The sequence below is a fragment of the Prionailurus viverrinus genome, chromosome A2 (assembly GCF_022837055.1).
Source record: "Prionailurus viverrinus isolate Anna chromosome A2, UM_Priviv_1.0, whole genome shotgun sequence".
Classification (NCBI taxonomy): domain Eukaryota; kingdom Metazoa; phylum Chordata; class Mammalia; order Carnivora; family Felidae; genus Prionailurus; species Prionailurus viverrinus.
Genome location: NC_062562.1, coordinates 132861146 through 132876574, shown reverse-complemented (window position 1 = coordinate 132876574; position 15429 = coordinate 132861146). Strand labels below are relative to the sequence as shown.

The 15429-nt window shown below is 34.8% G+C and overlaps 1 long non-coding RNA gene across 2 annotated transcripts in view; it reads right to left on the bottom strand.

Moving 5' to 3' along the window:
• LOC125160474 (uncharacterized) overlaps positions 1 to 15429 on the bottom strand; it is a 47960-nt gene that overhangs the window by 8978 nt on the left and 23553 nt on the right. The window contains exon 1 of one of the 2 annotated variants that reach the window (XR_007150262.1): positions 1447 to 1532. The exons of the other annotated variant lie outside the window; for it this stretch is intronic. This is a non-coding gene — a long non-coding RNA (uncharacterized LOC125160474). Of the gene's footprint in view, positions 1 to 1446; positions 1533 to 15429 lie in introns of those variants that run through there. 2 annotated transcript variants of the gene reach the window in all.

The window sequence follows — 15429 nt, the reverse complement described above, 5'->3', positions numbered from 1 at the left end:
TAGCTGAAGATCGTATTTAAGGTGGTAGGTTGGACCATTTTGGAGAGTTACTTAGTTTTCCTGGGTATCTCCCATGTATACTGAAGGTATAAGGTTATTAAACTTCTATTTTTCTCCCATTTATCTGTCCCTTATTCCATGGTGGGATGGGGGTTCTAGCCAAGAACCTAGAAGGGTAGATATACAATATATAATATAGTAGCTAATACTTACTGATAATCATTACTCTAAGTGTTTTACATGTATCAATTCACTTAATTCTCACAACTTTATGAAGGTATCATAATTATCTTATTAAAATAAATGAAGAAAAGCACAGGGAGCTTAAGTAACTTACTCAACTTGACAAAGCTAGCAAGAGTTAGACTTGGGATATGGAGCAAGGTAGTCTGGCTTTGTGGCCTGAGTTCTTGGGACCAGCACTCATCCTCTGTCAGTTAGCTGTGGCAATATTGGTGTCATTATTTTGTACCAAGAATGTGACTATATCAGTCAGGATCCAGATGGAAAAGCATATTTCAACATAGTTCATTTAAGAGAGAAATATTAATATAGAATGTTGGCTAAACAGCAAGTTTAGAATGTTGGAGGACAAACAATACAGAAGAGAAATATTACAGAGGTTACACAGAGGTTGAGTTATTAGAATCTTTTTAAAAATTTTTTTAATGTTTATTTATGTTTGAGAGAGAGAGAGATAGAGAGAGAGAGCGAAAGCATGAGCAGGGAAGGCACAGAGAGAGAGGGAACCAAGGATCCTAAGTGGGATCTGGTGCTCTCTGACAGCAGAGAGCCTGATCCGGGGCTCAAACTCACAAACTACAAGATCATGACCTGAGCTGAAGTCAGACACTTAGTTGTTTGAGCCACCCAGGCATCCCAATTATTAGAATCTTAAAGCTTAGAGAAGGGACCCCAAATTGCTGGGACTCAAAATGCTAAGGAGATATTGCCTGGCTGGGTCTGTACCTTGGGAGCTTGGAGAAAGTACATTGCAGAGCTAGGAGCAGGACTTTTGAGCAGAGTGGGTTACTTAGCTGGTGATAGTACCTCAACAAAATGGAGGAAAGATCCTACAGAGTTAAAATTCAGACCTCTGTGGAGGGAGAGTGATCTAGCTGGTGCTCTGTGCTGGTCATCTATCTTAAGATCATAAAGGAGGCTGCCCCAGAAATTGGAATTCAGAATTCTAAGAAAGGGTGCCTGCCAACTGGTGCTAGTATTCTGGAGGGATTACATGAGTCTATTTCAGGGAGTGTGGGAGAGACAAGAACCAACAGTCACTACCAGGGGAAGAACTCTTGTGGAGATGAAGAGAGGGACAAGCAAACAGGAGTAAGGAAACTTCTTCTCTTGTCATCTTAGCTGTTGAAATAACCTAACAGGGAGCCAGCTGCCAAAGAAGAAACTTAATTTGCAAACAAAATTAAATGAGGATAGGTTTACTGATCTGAGAACTTGGAAGAAGGATCTTGCAAAGCAGGAATCATAATATTCAGAAGGTATTACTTGAGTTAGTGCTGGTACCAACCCTGAAAGAGAAAAAAAAAAAAGGAAGAAGAAAATATCAGAAAATCATGGTGTATTTGAGTGTAATAAGGATGTTTCTGGAGATCAGAAAAAATAGTTCGATAATGCAACACATTAACTTATATATGCAGAGCCTATTAGGTGTCACTGCATTTGGGGATGATCTAATCAAGATTCTTAGAAGGAGCTGGTATTAGCAACAGAAGTTTGAATTATTTGTCTGAAACACTTATGAGCTTAACTTCTCTCTTAATTTCTCTTAATTTCTTAATTTATCTATCTTAATTTATCTTAATTTCTCTCTTAAAACAACTAATGAATTTTAATTTACCCATTTATTAAACATTTTCTGGATATCTTCTATACTGCACCAGCTTCTGTTTGTTAGGTCAGAGATGGGACAAACTCCACAAACGAAATATGGTGTAGGTGTAAAGCAGGTTCATTGATAAAATTTACAGGCAGAGGGACAAAAAAACACATGTAGTATCCCCAAGTCTCTCCGTCTAACAGAAAGTTGTCCATGGGTGTGGTGTAACTGGATGTGCAGTGGGGGTGCTCCTGAACAGGCTATGCCTCCTGCCATCCCTCCTTCTACCTTACATACACTCTACATTTTCTGGAGAAATTGGGAGGAGGCAAAAAGAATCATCGGATGGATAGTCTAATTATGGTGTATTGGAAGGAGTCCAGCCAGGGAACAGAAACTGCACCAGTTATCTAAACAAAGAAATTTAATATAAAGAATTGCTAACCCAGTAGGAACTTGTTAACTAGAAAATCTACAGGCCAAAAGGGAATCCTATGCTGTCACTGAGCAACTAAGGGATGAGTAACTAAAGGGTAAGAAGGGAAGTGGTTTCAATCAATGAAATTTAGAAGAGGGGTTCCATAGAGTTGAGACTCAAGAGTATAGAAGAGGGTCCCCATGAGCCTAAAACCCAAATGTCTGAAGAAGAGGTGTCATTCTGCTAGTTTTGCTGTTTCATGGTGGAGGAAGTGGTCCATGATGAATCTGGTTTTGCAAGTGTGTGAAAATCTACAAACCAGATCCAGCTGTTACTACAGGAAGGCATCATGACTATCAGGATGAAGAATCATTGCTAGGATGACGCTCAGAGGAATAGGAATCAAAACAGAAGAGACCAAGACTCTTCTTAAAGCAACCTAGCAGAATCTCTCTAGTAACCCCTATTGGCAGAGAACAGGAGCCTTCACCATGGAGGTAAAATGTAGAAATGTTCTTTGTGGAGTCCAAGCACTAGCATCACAGAGCCTAGCATAAAACAGTGGGTTTAGGCCAAAAGACAATAGTTTGATAAGCAGCACAAACGGAAGGTCTTGGGCTATGTGTTTGGAGGAAGGGGCTTGCTAAAGAGAGAAACCTTCTCATTTCAACTGTAAGTCGGAGGACTGAGGAGTTTGCCCACCTGCCTAAATCTCAGTTGGTCACTGAGCAGTCCATCCTGGTGAGCCAGCTGTTGTGGAGGATAGCTCAGGAGCACCATTCAGCAGATGGAGGAGTCCATCACTTTAATGTTTTTGTAAGTTTCAGAAAAAAAATAATAAGGTGAGGGTGGGAGGTAATAAGTGCACTCTCTCACATACCAGTGGGTATTTAATCATATCAACTAGTTTAAAAAACTTTTGAGTCCAATTTCCTTTAAGGTCCCCTTTTCTTAAGCAACTGGTGAACGATCTCTTGCGTCAAACAGTCCATTGGAAAGATTAATCTAACAGTGATGTGTTGGATGAAAAGGAGGAGGGAGACAGGAAGGCCAATTAGACAGTTAAGCCTATGATCTGACCTATCATTGTGACATGGGAACTGGAAAGACAGAAACATAAACATCACGTGAAAGGAAAAGAAAAGCAAGTAAGATTATAGCAAATGAAACTTATCACATTGTTTTATAGCCAGTTGTTAATATGTCCCTCTCTTTTGCTAGATTGTGAGCAATGTGCTTACAAAGACATTTTCTCATTTATCATTGTTATGGGAGGTGAAGGAAGGCAGACTCTAACAGGAGGACTGTAACAGTGTTTAAAAATTGAGAGAGCAAGACTTTTCTGAAAGCAGCTTGGTGAGAAGGGCACCACTAGCGGAGACGTGGAGCAGGCCTGCCAAAATAAGTGTGAGTGGTATTGGTGGCAACTGGACAGTAACCTGAGTGTCATTAGCAGGCTCCAGTTGTGGCAATTGGCAAAGTCATGAGGTCCAGTGTCATCAGCAACTGTCATGCAATAATAGCTAAATCTGTGAGGCTGTCAAGTGGATGGAAAGGAGCATGCATTTTTGCAGCGTGCTTATAATGGCTGCCAAGAGGAAGGCATCTGAACGCTCCATAATCCTGTTATTGGAAGTAACCACCTTCCAATAAGGCAGTTAGAGTGATGATGATGGTGATAATGTAGCATCTAAACTTTATATAAAGTTCCTTCTGTGAGCCAGAAACCTTGTCAAATATTATACATACATTATTTTCTTGATCCTTACAGACCAACTACAAAGTAGGCACTATTATCATTATGCCCACTCCACAAATTATGGAACCTGGGCTTAACAAATTAAAGTGTTGGCCAAGATCACACAGATTTAAATGGAAGACCCAGGTTTGCTGTTCCAAAAGACTATGATATCAACTATGAGGTTTTATAAAGAAGTTCAAGACCAAAAATGCCATTTATTACTATAATTACTCCTTCCATTGCTCATTGTTACCTGCCAGGCTCACATGGACTGGAAGTTGAAGATTCTATCTAATGGCTTACAAAAATTATGAACGAGGCTTAAGAAAACCCAAATTCCTAAATATATTTGGAACTATAGTGAAAAATGTTTATAATTTGTCAGAAATGGTATCACAGTTATTTTAGAATCCAAGAAATTATGACATAAATTGAATATAAGTTATCTTTGTTTGGTTTTACATGCAGATATGTGTTACATACAAGTTATAAAGTTCAAATAAATGAAAAGAATGGTACTTGTATCTTACAAAGACAAAGAATTGGACATGTTGGGAAATAGCTTTGGCGTCTTTTTTTTGACCCTCATAATCACTTGTGACCCTAGGATGGCACTAAGCCATCAAATATAAACTGATTTTCTCTGGTGTCTGATTGCAAGCTGTAGGCCTTCATTATGAATATGGTGCTGAATATATCATTTCTTATCATCATCTGTCAAAGAGAAAAAGCAAAGTAAGAATTAAAGAGGTCCTTAATGGATAGGCTTAACACTGATGATGTTTTTATTGCCTCAGATTTTCCATGTATAACATTATACATCCTGCAAAGGTGTTGCCATCCTGAAGAACAGATGTGATAGAACTGGGAAAAATTCTGAGTAGTGATAGGGACCTTATCACTGAATGTAATATAAATGGCACTTAACCGTGAGAACCAACAAATCACTTTAATCAATACCTAACAAAGATCAGAATGTCTTTCTTAACTGGAAATCGTACAACCTCTCCCCCACATGAAACTCACCCTACTTAAGAATTATAGAAAGGATTCCCCTATAGTTTTGGAAACTTGGTTTGGGATAGTAGAGAGAAGAGTGAGATAAATTGGTGTTCTCTACTGCTTTCCTTTTCTTTCTCCCCCTTTTTTTCATCCCAACACTTGCTCTCCACAAGAGACTATGTGACCTTGGATAAATTATTCACTCTTGGTTTTAATTGTCTCCTTACTAAAGCTAAGAGAGCTGGATTTGTTCTTCATTTCTATTACTTCTTCTATATCCTCATGATTTCCCTTCTTCATTTCCTACTCTGCAAAGCTGAAAGTGGCTTTAAAAAAACCATAGAGGAGTAAAAGATAGAAGATAGAATAAGTATGGCAGCTTGTTAGTCCAGAAAAATAATTGTTATTTGTTAAGCAATATTTGTTTAAAACATAAAATATTTACATAAAATACGAAGACAAAAATATTTGCTTCTAATTTTTTAAATGTTTACATATTTTTGAGAGAGAGAGAGAGAATGAGCATAAGCTGGGAGGTGCAGAGGGGGGTGGGAGGGACAGAGGATCTGAAGCAGGCTGCCCTGACAGCAGTGAGCCCGATGCGGGGCTCTAACTCATGAACCACCAGTGAGATCATGACCTGAGGCGAAGTTGGAATCTCAACTAACTGAGCCACCCAGGCACAGTTTGTTTTCTTAAACAATTTGTTTTCTTAAACATTAAGTAGCTAATTTGTTTTCTTAAACATTAAGTAGCTTATATTTAACTAACTGCTCATTTTTTATAGTATAATACTCTCTTTGAGGATAGCAATTTTACTTATTTAAAAGTCCCATTCTAATTATTCTATTAATTCTGTTTCTGCAGGTGTAAATTCAGGTTGTTGGCTTTATTGTTTCATCCTTTATGGCATAGGTGCTTCCAAATATTTGTGACTTGTGATTCCTGATTATGAACTTAAGTTTGTAACTAATATTTCCCACTAGATTTTCCACTGCTGATTTAAACTTGCTGTAGATTTTTGGTAGATGCACATTACCTAGTTAAGAAGCTCTGTGTAGTCTTAGATTGCTAAAATTTTATCATTAATTGGTTTAGTCCATCCATGGTGGTTTTAACATCACTGACAATATTTTCATGTTAAAAGTTCTATTTGGTTGTTTTTCATTTTTTCCCTGTTTTTTCCTTTATTTCTATCCTTTATTAGATTTCTATTACTTTACTAGAATTTTGTTTTTCATCATTTTAAAATTCAGGACTCAGCAAGACACTTTGCAACTTTCTCTGGCTGTTGTGACTGTGTTTTCAAGGCCTCTTTACATGACTGCAACTGCCTTCAGGGCTGTGACGTGTTTGCAGGACACTTGTTTCTAACTATTTTTCTTGCACTGGTTTAAAGGTACTCTCCTAGTCTCATCTAAGGGCAAGTAACTCATTCCCCACTGTTCTGGAGCTGTGTCATGTCTGATACGCCTGTGCTCTGCCATGGCATCAGTTACATAGGTGTATGGCTTTGACTATATCCTTCAGGTTTGACACCAGGAAATTTCCCTCTCTTTTATTCTGTCCCTTCCTTTTCTTTCTCTCTCTCTTTTTAAACTTGGCTGTGATTTATTTTGTTTTTATTTTGTCTGGTACCTTACGTATTTCCATGTTTCTGGAAAGCATTATAAGATAGTAATGTTATAATAACCATTTTTCCATGTGTTCTCTACACGCTAGTTTAATTCTTTTCCTTAGAAAAAACTAAAATATATGAATCTTTTGGTAGAAAAAAAAGTCATTTCAGCTTCTTACATTTTTTCCAATTGTCATCCAGCAAGTACACTGATACTAATAGTGTCTGATAATATCTGTTTCTCTAAATACATGCTGTTTCTTGAAGGTTGAATAAAAGTTAACCAAACGAAGAAGGGAAGACATTCCTTCCAAACAGAAGGAACAGTAGGTGAGAATGCAAAGAAATATGAAAAATATGTGTTTGGGGGTTATAAGAGGTTCACCACGACATGGAAGATCATGGATTTACAAATTGTAAAGGATTAAAATCCTTGCCCTGTTGCTTTCACATCCTGGGAAAGTAAGTTCATTAACATCTTAGGCCTGATTTTTGTCTCCTATGACATAATAGTTTTCCACTTTTAGTTTTCCAGTGAATATTAAATAAAATACTGTTAGTAGTGCACCTAGTAGGTGTAGATCACCTAGTAGGTGATCAGTCAATAGTAAATTATATCCATACCTAGAACGATAGGTCCATAATAGCCAAGTGTTGACGGATGGATGGAAAATAATTCTGATTCCACGGTATGCAAAGTTCATGAGGTCAGAAAAAGTTTAGATTTAAACTTTAAAAAGTTTAGTGGGCTATGTAGGGTAAAAGAAAACATTTTCAATTGTTAAATCAGCCATGCATTTCAGGAATAAATCTTATTGGTAACATATTATCATTTTTATATATTGCTAGATTTTATTTGCTAATATTTTGTTGAGGAGTATAAATCAATTTTCAAAAGGGACAATGGCTATAATTTTATTCTTCTCTTGAAGTTGATATATATTTTTTTCAATTTTAGAATCTGAAAATGCCAAAACCATGGAATACTTTGATATTCTATGTTCTGGATGGGTTTATTTAGAATTGGCAACGTTTTTGTTCCTCAAATATTTGTTAGACTTCACCAGTAAAACCACCTGGACCTTGAGTTTTCTCTATGTAAAAGTTTTTAACTACAAATTAAGTTTCTTTAATAGACATGGGCTATTCTGGTCATGTATTTCCTTTTGAATGAGTTTTGGTAGTTGTGTCTTTTAAGGAATTGGTTCATTTCAACCAAGCTGTCTAATATATTGGCCTAAAGATATTAGTAATAATTTATTTTTTCATTTAAATATCTAAAGATTCTTTAGTGATACTACCTTGCTCATTCCTGTTGATAGTAATTTGTGATTTCTGTTTTGTCCCTGATCAGCTTGGATAGAAGTTTAGCAATTTTATTGATCTTCTCTCACAGGGCAATCTTTTGTTTACACTGATTTTCTCTACTATTTTTTTTTTGTTTGTTTGTTTTATATTCTATTGATTTCTGCTGTTAATTATTATGTATTTTCTTTTGTTTCCTTTGGTTTTAGTTTCATTTTATTTTGTAGTTTCTTAAGCTGGAAGATGAGGTTACTAACTTAAGAATAATCTTCTTTTCTAACCTTTGTAGTTTAGTGCTATAAACCCTTTCGTGCTATAAATTACTGTGTTAGCAGCATCTCACAAATTTCGGCCTGTAGTGTTTTATGTCCATTTCAAAATACTTTCTAATTTTCTTTTTGCTTTCTTCTTTGTTCAATTAGCTATTTAGAAATAACATACTAGTTGGGGCGCCTGGGTGGCTCAGTTGGTTAAGCGTCCGACATCGGCTCAGGTCATGATCTCACAGTCTGTGGGTTCGAGTCCCGCATCAGGCTCTGTGTTGACAGCTCAGAGCCTGGAGCCTGCTTCGGAGTCTGTGTCTCCCTCTCTCTCTGCCCCTCCCCTGCTCATGCTGTCTCTCTCTGTTGCAAAAATAAATTTAAAAAAAATTTAAAATAAAAAAAAAGTAACATACTAGTTTCTATGTTTTTGGGGATTTTAAAGAGATCTTTCTGCTAATGATTGTTCTCTGACCATTGTAATTACAAAATATACTATGTATGACCAAAATTCTTTTAAATGTATTAAAATTTGCTTTTGATATGTTTGGTAAATATTCCATGTGTCTGCTGTTGTTGGATGTAATATTCTACAAATGTCAAATGTTCAAATCAGTTGATGGGGTTGTTCAAGTCTTCTATATCCAGACTGATTTTCTGTCTAGTTGTTCTATCAATTATTGAGAGTGTGGGGTATTGAAATCTCTGTCCTTAATTGTGGATTTACCTATGTCTCCCAGTTTCCCCCTGCCCACAGGAATTTTGGAGCTCTGTATCAAATGCATAAATGGTTAGAATGGTTTTGTGTTCTTGATGAACTGCCATTTTGTCATTATGGAGTAACTTTGCTCTGAAATCTACTTTGCTTGATATTAATATGGCAATTCTATCTTTTTAAAACTAATGTTAACATGGTGTAACATTTCTCACATTTTTATTTTTAATCTATTTGTCTTTATATATAAAGCGAATTTCTTGTAGGCAGCATATTAGTGGGTCTCCCTGTTTTATTCACTCTAATAGCTTCTATCACTGAATTGGAGTGAGTAGGTTATATCCATTTTACCTGGATATTGATATGATCGGGTGTAAGACTATTATCTTGCTGTTTGCCTTCTTTGTCACATCTGTTGTTTGCTTCTCTTTTCTTCTTTTTCTGCCTTCTTTTAGATTACAGGATATTTTTTATGATTGCATTTTATCTCCTTTGGTGGTCTTCATTTGGTTTGGTTATTGCATTAGAATTTACAGTAAACATCTGTAATCAGAGAGTAACTTCAAATGATATTATACCTCTTCATATATAGTAGAAGAGCCTCGTAATTACATACTTCCATTTTTCTCCTGGTCTTGTGCTTTTGCCATGTATTTTATTTGTACACATGTTACATACCTCACACAATATTGTTGTTATTTTTTAAGCACTCCATTATCTTTTAAGGAGACTTAAGGAATAAGAGAACAGCTCACTTTTAAACTTTTAGCCTTATTGTTTCTCTTTGATAATGTTCTAAGAACTATGGACTGTCCCCTTAGAAAGAGTATACATAGACACAAACTATACCATAAATACTGCTGATAATTACAAGGGTTTTTCTGAAAACTGAAGCCCATGCACAGATCCCTGCTTTATAAAACAGAGCATTCATGTAAGCAGTGAGGGTTCAAAAATACTGGGACTGAAGGTATTGGTCTTAATACAATTTTATTTGCCATAATATTCGTGAAGCCTATGGAAATTCTCAGTATGATATATTCATACAATGTTACATTATATAGCCATTTAATAACAGCTTTGAGGAGAATATATCAATATAAGAAAATGATAATAAAATATTATGTGACAAAAATAAGATACAAAATAAGATACACACTGTGATCATAATTGTATATATAAACATATGTCATTTACAATGTTTTTTGGCTGGAGGTAACAGAATACCTGAATAAAAGTGATGTAAACTAAGTGCTTCTTTTTTTCTCAATGCAGTAAGTATATAAGTATATACCTCATTAGAGACATATTGTTTCTAGAGACATGTTGGTTTGACAATGTCAGTGCTGTGTCAATTTCTCTTGGCCATCATCTACTGATCGTAAGATGCTTGAACATTTCTCATTTCAAATTTTCACACATCTCTATTTTAACAGGAAGTAAAGTATTGCCCAGACAACACAACTGCCTTTCCTTAATCAGACTATCCCTCAGCCCTCATTGGCCGGGACCGGGTCACAAACCCTTGCTGCAAAGAAGTCTGAGAAAACAGACATTTGATATTTTCAAACCTCTGTTGTGGAAAGTCATTTCCTGTAGCAAGAAAGTAAGTTTGGGAGACAACTGAGAGTCTCTGGCACAATCAGCAAGAGACAATATCCTGGAGATAAATTCAGCAAGGCAATAATGCATACATAGCAGGTTATGAGTGATTTAGAACATTTGTTGTACATATCCCAAATTTTCAGAACTATGATCATGATAGTTTCATGAATAATTTACTTAACTGAAGAATAATTATCTTAAATTGAGCTAGACATAATACTCTAGAATAACTCAAATTCTTTTTTTTTCCTTCTCAAGATAATGAGGTCACACTGGTTGTCTGCATTTCAATTATCTAACATTTCTGAATTGACTAAAACATTGATTTCTTACATTAGAAGATTCAAATGAGCTAGCCATTTGAATAATACATTTATTATTATATAATAATAATAATATATAATTATATAATAGTATTAAATATTATTAATATTTGGTGTTTAATAATTGATATTAATTATTTATTATTTCCGTTCTACTGTTCACATATTATTATGAGCACCTGGTACAAAATAATTTATTAATTTTTAAATCCCTGCTTTAGTGTTAATAAATTAAAATAAATAAATATTACAGTATCATTATGTTTAACTGTAAAAGGTACATATACTACATACTACTGTGTAATTCAAAAAAATCCTTGTTAAAAATTTATCTGATGATAAAGTTGAATGGAAAGTTCTCATTCTTGAATCATTTATGTTTTTTTCCCCCTTCATATGTCTTAGAGTCATTTTGGTGAATCTTAATGAAGGGAGGAAAGAAATATAGGTGTTTACTTACTTTACTCACTTTGAATGAGAAGAACATTGATATCTTTGATAAGGTACTTAGACAAGACAAGAAAATTAGGGGTTTTGCGGACACAACATCAATAGACAGATTATTCTTCTTCTCTTCCATGCAGTCCTGTTGTGTTTTGTTTTTCTTTATCATTTCTATGTTTAACTAAATACATAATTTTAATTTGGGGTTAATTTTAACATTTGGAAGATGTTGTTTTAGTTTAATATGTTCCCTAGAGCAGTTATAGGTGGGATCATTTTTAAGTCAACAAAACACATATTGTAATTCAAGTTCTAATTTTTCCTACTAACCAGTGAAGACTGGGTGGGAGAAGAAGAAAATGCATTACAAATGGAGCATCAGCGGAAAAGTAGCATTTCAAGTCCACGTTGTGCAGTTAATGCTAATATTTTGCCCATATCCAGTTCTTAAGTCATTTTTTTCAGTTCAACATCATTATTTTTACTGTGTAATCTTTTAGTGCCACCAATATATTTAAAAATGAAAGTTCATCAGATAATTTTTAAGTACATAATTAAAATGACAAGAAAGTACTTTATTAAAAATAAAGATTTCCAGTTATTAATAAGTAGTCATGAACCTATACTAATATTTCTGGGAAAAAAAGGGAACCATCAAATTAGCCTCCACATTTATTCCTTTTGAAATGCTTAGTACATATGGTTTAAAGCAATACCATTATCTACTATTCAGACTTCTGGAAAATGCAGTTCTTTACACCTTTATAAGATAGTGAAATATAGCGAAAACTTACATATCATGACCCATTTTATATTCCCTGCGAAAGTGGAATTTGATATAAGACTGGTTTAATTTATGCTACATTCAAGCAAAGTCATTACTGTCAGGACAGAAAAAAAAAAGAACTTCAGAGTGGTGATTCTTCTTTAATATCAATCCCGAGATTATACTATGATAGCAAGATCCTATTATACTCTCATCTCCAAATGGATAGTGCACATAAGTAATAACAGTGGTTGTATATTAATTCTAATCTATACATTCCATTTCAGAGCAAAAGATAGTTTTTCCCCACTTCTGCCATCAATTGAGATTAGAGAATCCACTCTGTCCTGAGACTGATATCCTGACATGATGATGGAAATAATCAAGGTAAAGGACTTTGACATGCCACTTTCCTTACTTCACTTGGGATCCTAGTCTGTATTAGGGATTAAGCCAGGCATTTGATATTCAAAATTAAGTACAATGCAGTCCCTAATCTGACAGATCTTAGTATCTAGAATAATGGTAGACATGCAAATTATATATATCAATTCATATATTTCTAGTACCTGCTTCAGAACCTGGGATACAGAAGGCACTTCAATAGTAATAGGAGCAGTAACACCAATACTACTAGTAATACTATTATTACTAATGCCTGACATTTAGTAAATACTTACTAACCAGGAACTTACTTACCAGGAACTTTCATAAGTGATTTATTCATTTCATTGCTCTTAAAAATGTAATGATATAAGTGCATTATTTTCTCATGTTATTGATGACAAAACTAAAACTCAGGTAGATATCCATTGAGTAAACATATTGATTTGTCATCATGGCCAGCTCTACCTAGTGATTACAGGGAAAACATCACAGGTGTGCTAAACCCTGAAAAGAGAACACAAGTTGACCAGAATAAGAATCAAGCAAGTGGAGAGGCAAAGGGGACAGTCAGTGTAAAAAGGCTGGAGGAATACAAAGGAGAGGAACTATGAGTATTTCAGTCAATCTCAAGTTTAAGGTCAAAATAGAGAGCAAAGATGAGTATTGAAGGGCAGAGACATGGCCAACCAATGGAAGAAAATGTTACTTGCAATACTAAGTATGAAGGGGATGAAGGGAAGGGATTAGATGTAGGAGATATTTCAAAGACAGTGGCCGCAGGACTTAGTGATATAAGAGGCAAGGGCAAGGGAGAAATCTAAGGAACTCCAGGGTTCTGGCCTGGGTGTGTGGGTGGATCCTTCAGAAGGGCGAGGGGGTTCTATGGGAAGATGCAAATTCTTAGTTTTAAATATGGTGATTTTGAGTTGTCTATTAAATAGTCAGCTGATATGCTAAGTCAATTTATATTCTAATCTAGAGCCCAGTAGGGAAAGCCGCACAGGAAGAACAGAGAAATATTCCTAATATATTATCTCTGAGCCAAAGTCATGGAAATAGATAAGAGCACCTTGAGGGAATGTGGGATGAGAAGAGAAGAGAAGAGAAGAGAAGAGAAGAGAAGAGAAGAGAATATGGTGAGTGAGAAGAAGATGGCAAAGGAAATGAGCCAGCAAAATAGAATAAGAAAAGATAAAAACAATATAAAAGAAATAAAAATGAAGAAGCAAGAGAAAATGGTATTTCTGAAAGCAAGAGAGCATTTGTCTTCCCTTGGCCATATCACAACTAAATCGTCCCTCAGTATGAAAACAGAGTACCATTCTTCTAGTTTTGGAATGAATAAATCATGGGAATAAAGGCACAGCATAGGGAATACAGTCAGTGATATTGCAGTAACGATGTATTAGGACAGATGGTAGCTACCTACACTTGAGGTAAACATAGCATAATGCATAGAGAGGTAGAGCCACAGTGTTGTATACCTGCAAATAATGTAACATTGTGTGTCAACTATAAAAAATTAAAAACTAAAAAAACTTCCTCCCAAAAACAACAACAAAAAGAAAATACACAAGCATGTGAAAAAAGATAAACATCTGGGCAGTAACAGTTAACACTTAAACAAACAAACCTATGTTCTTGTTTCACCCTAAAATTAACTTCTTTTAATTTAAATTGTATTATTCTGGATTCACTGACGAAATCTACAATTACTTGAAAGCTGCCATTCTTAGAGAAGCTATTAGGCATTAGACATGCATTTAAATGGATAGTTTTAATTTTTTATTTCTTACTTCATAATGAAGTATTCTGGAAAGATAAACAGTAGTACATTCAGATGCTGCTATACACAGCACATGCTTTTGTCATAGATATTGTTCCAAAATGGTTTTTGAAGAATTAATAAATGAATAAAACAGGGGTCTATGACTCTAAATCCTTTGAGGGTAGTATTGATCACAATTGCCTTTTAAGTTTACAAAACCAATTTTAAATAACTTAATTTGGCCTTGGAAAAATAAAATGAATGCATAAAGAATGAAACATATTTAGAGTAATATGGTTCCAATCCCTACTTTAGAATGATGTAAATCAAATACCCTATTTAAGAAAATTTAAATCTCACAATTCCTTTAGAAGTCAGAACACCTGGGAACAATAACAAGGTATTATATATTTTTGTGTGTGACCAGAAAATCACGTGCATTTTAAATTTAGATATCTGACAAGGAAGTGTTAGATGTCCGTGGCAGGATTAATTTTTGCTCTGTCAGAACTGACCTGGTGCTATAGTTATTTTAAGCTCTAGAAATAAGGAGCTGTTATGGTTGCCAAATACGAGGTGCCATCTAGTGGCCATTGAGAGTTAAGACAAATGTTCAGAAGAACTCCAAAGTATTCTGATTATTTACATTTTTTCTTCATGGTGAGTTGTATTTATCACTTTCTGAATGATATGATCCATCTCAACCAGGTTTCAAATCCTTCAAGTTCATATTCCTACAAGTGAATCTTGTAGGAATCTTGTTAGAATCTTGACTGGTTTAATATTTCAACTTCATGTCAAGAGGTTTTCTTACTTGATTTTAGTGTAAGAAATATTACCACCTACTACATTACAATTAAAATAAGTATTAGAGATTATATTGTTTTCCCAGGTTCTCAAATTTATTTTTTCCTTTTCTTTCCCAAATTAAAGTTGAATATAAATTGAAGATGCCCTACAAAGCTAGACTAAGGGTCACACAGAAGTATTTGAGTGATATTAATAATTCTCATAGTCATTTTAACTGTAAAAAAGAACAATAGCTTTGGATTTATACAGAAGGTAAGTGCAAAGTGTCATGAAATTCCATAAAATGTTGGAATTTCCATATTTAAAACAAAATAGAAATGTAGACAAAACAGTTTTCATGAATGTTTGGAATTGTTTCCAAGAACTCATTGAAAATAAAAGATTAAAAAATTATAGTATACCCAATGTTATGACCTTGATAAACATG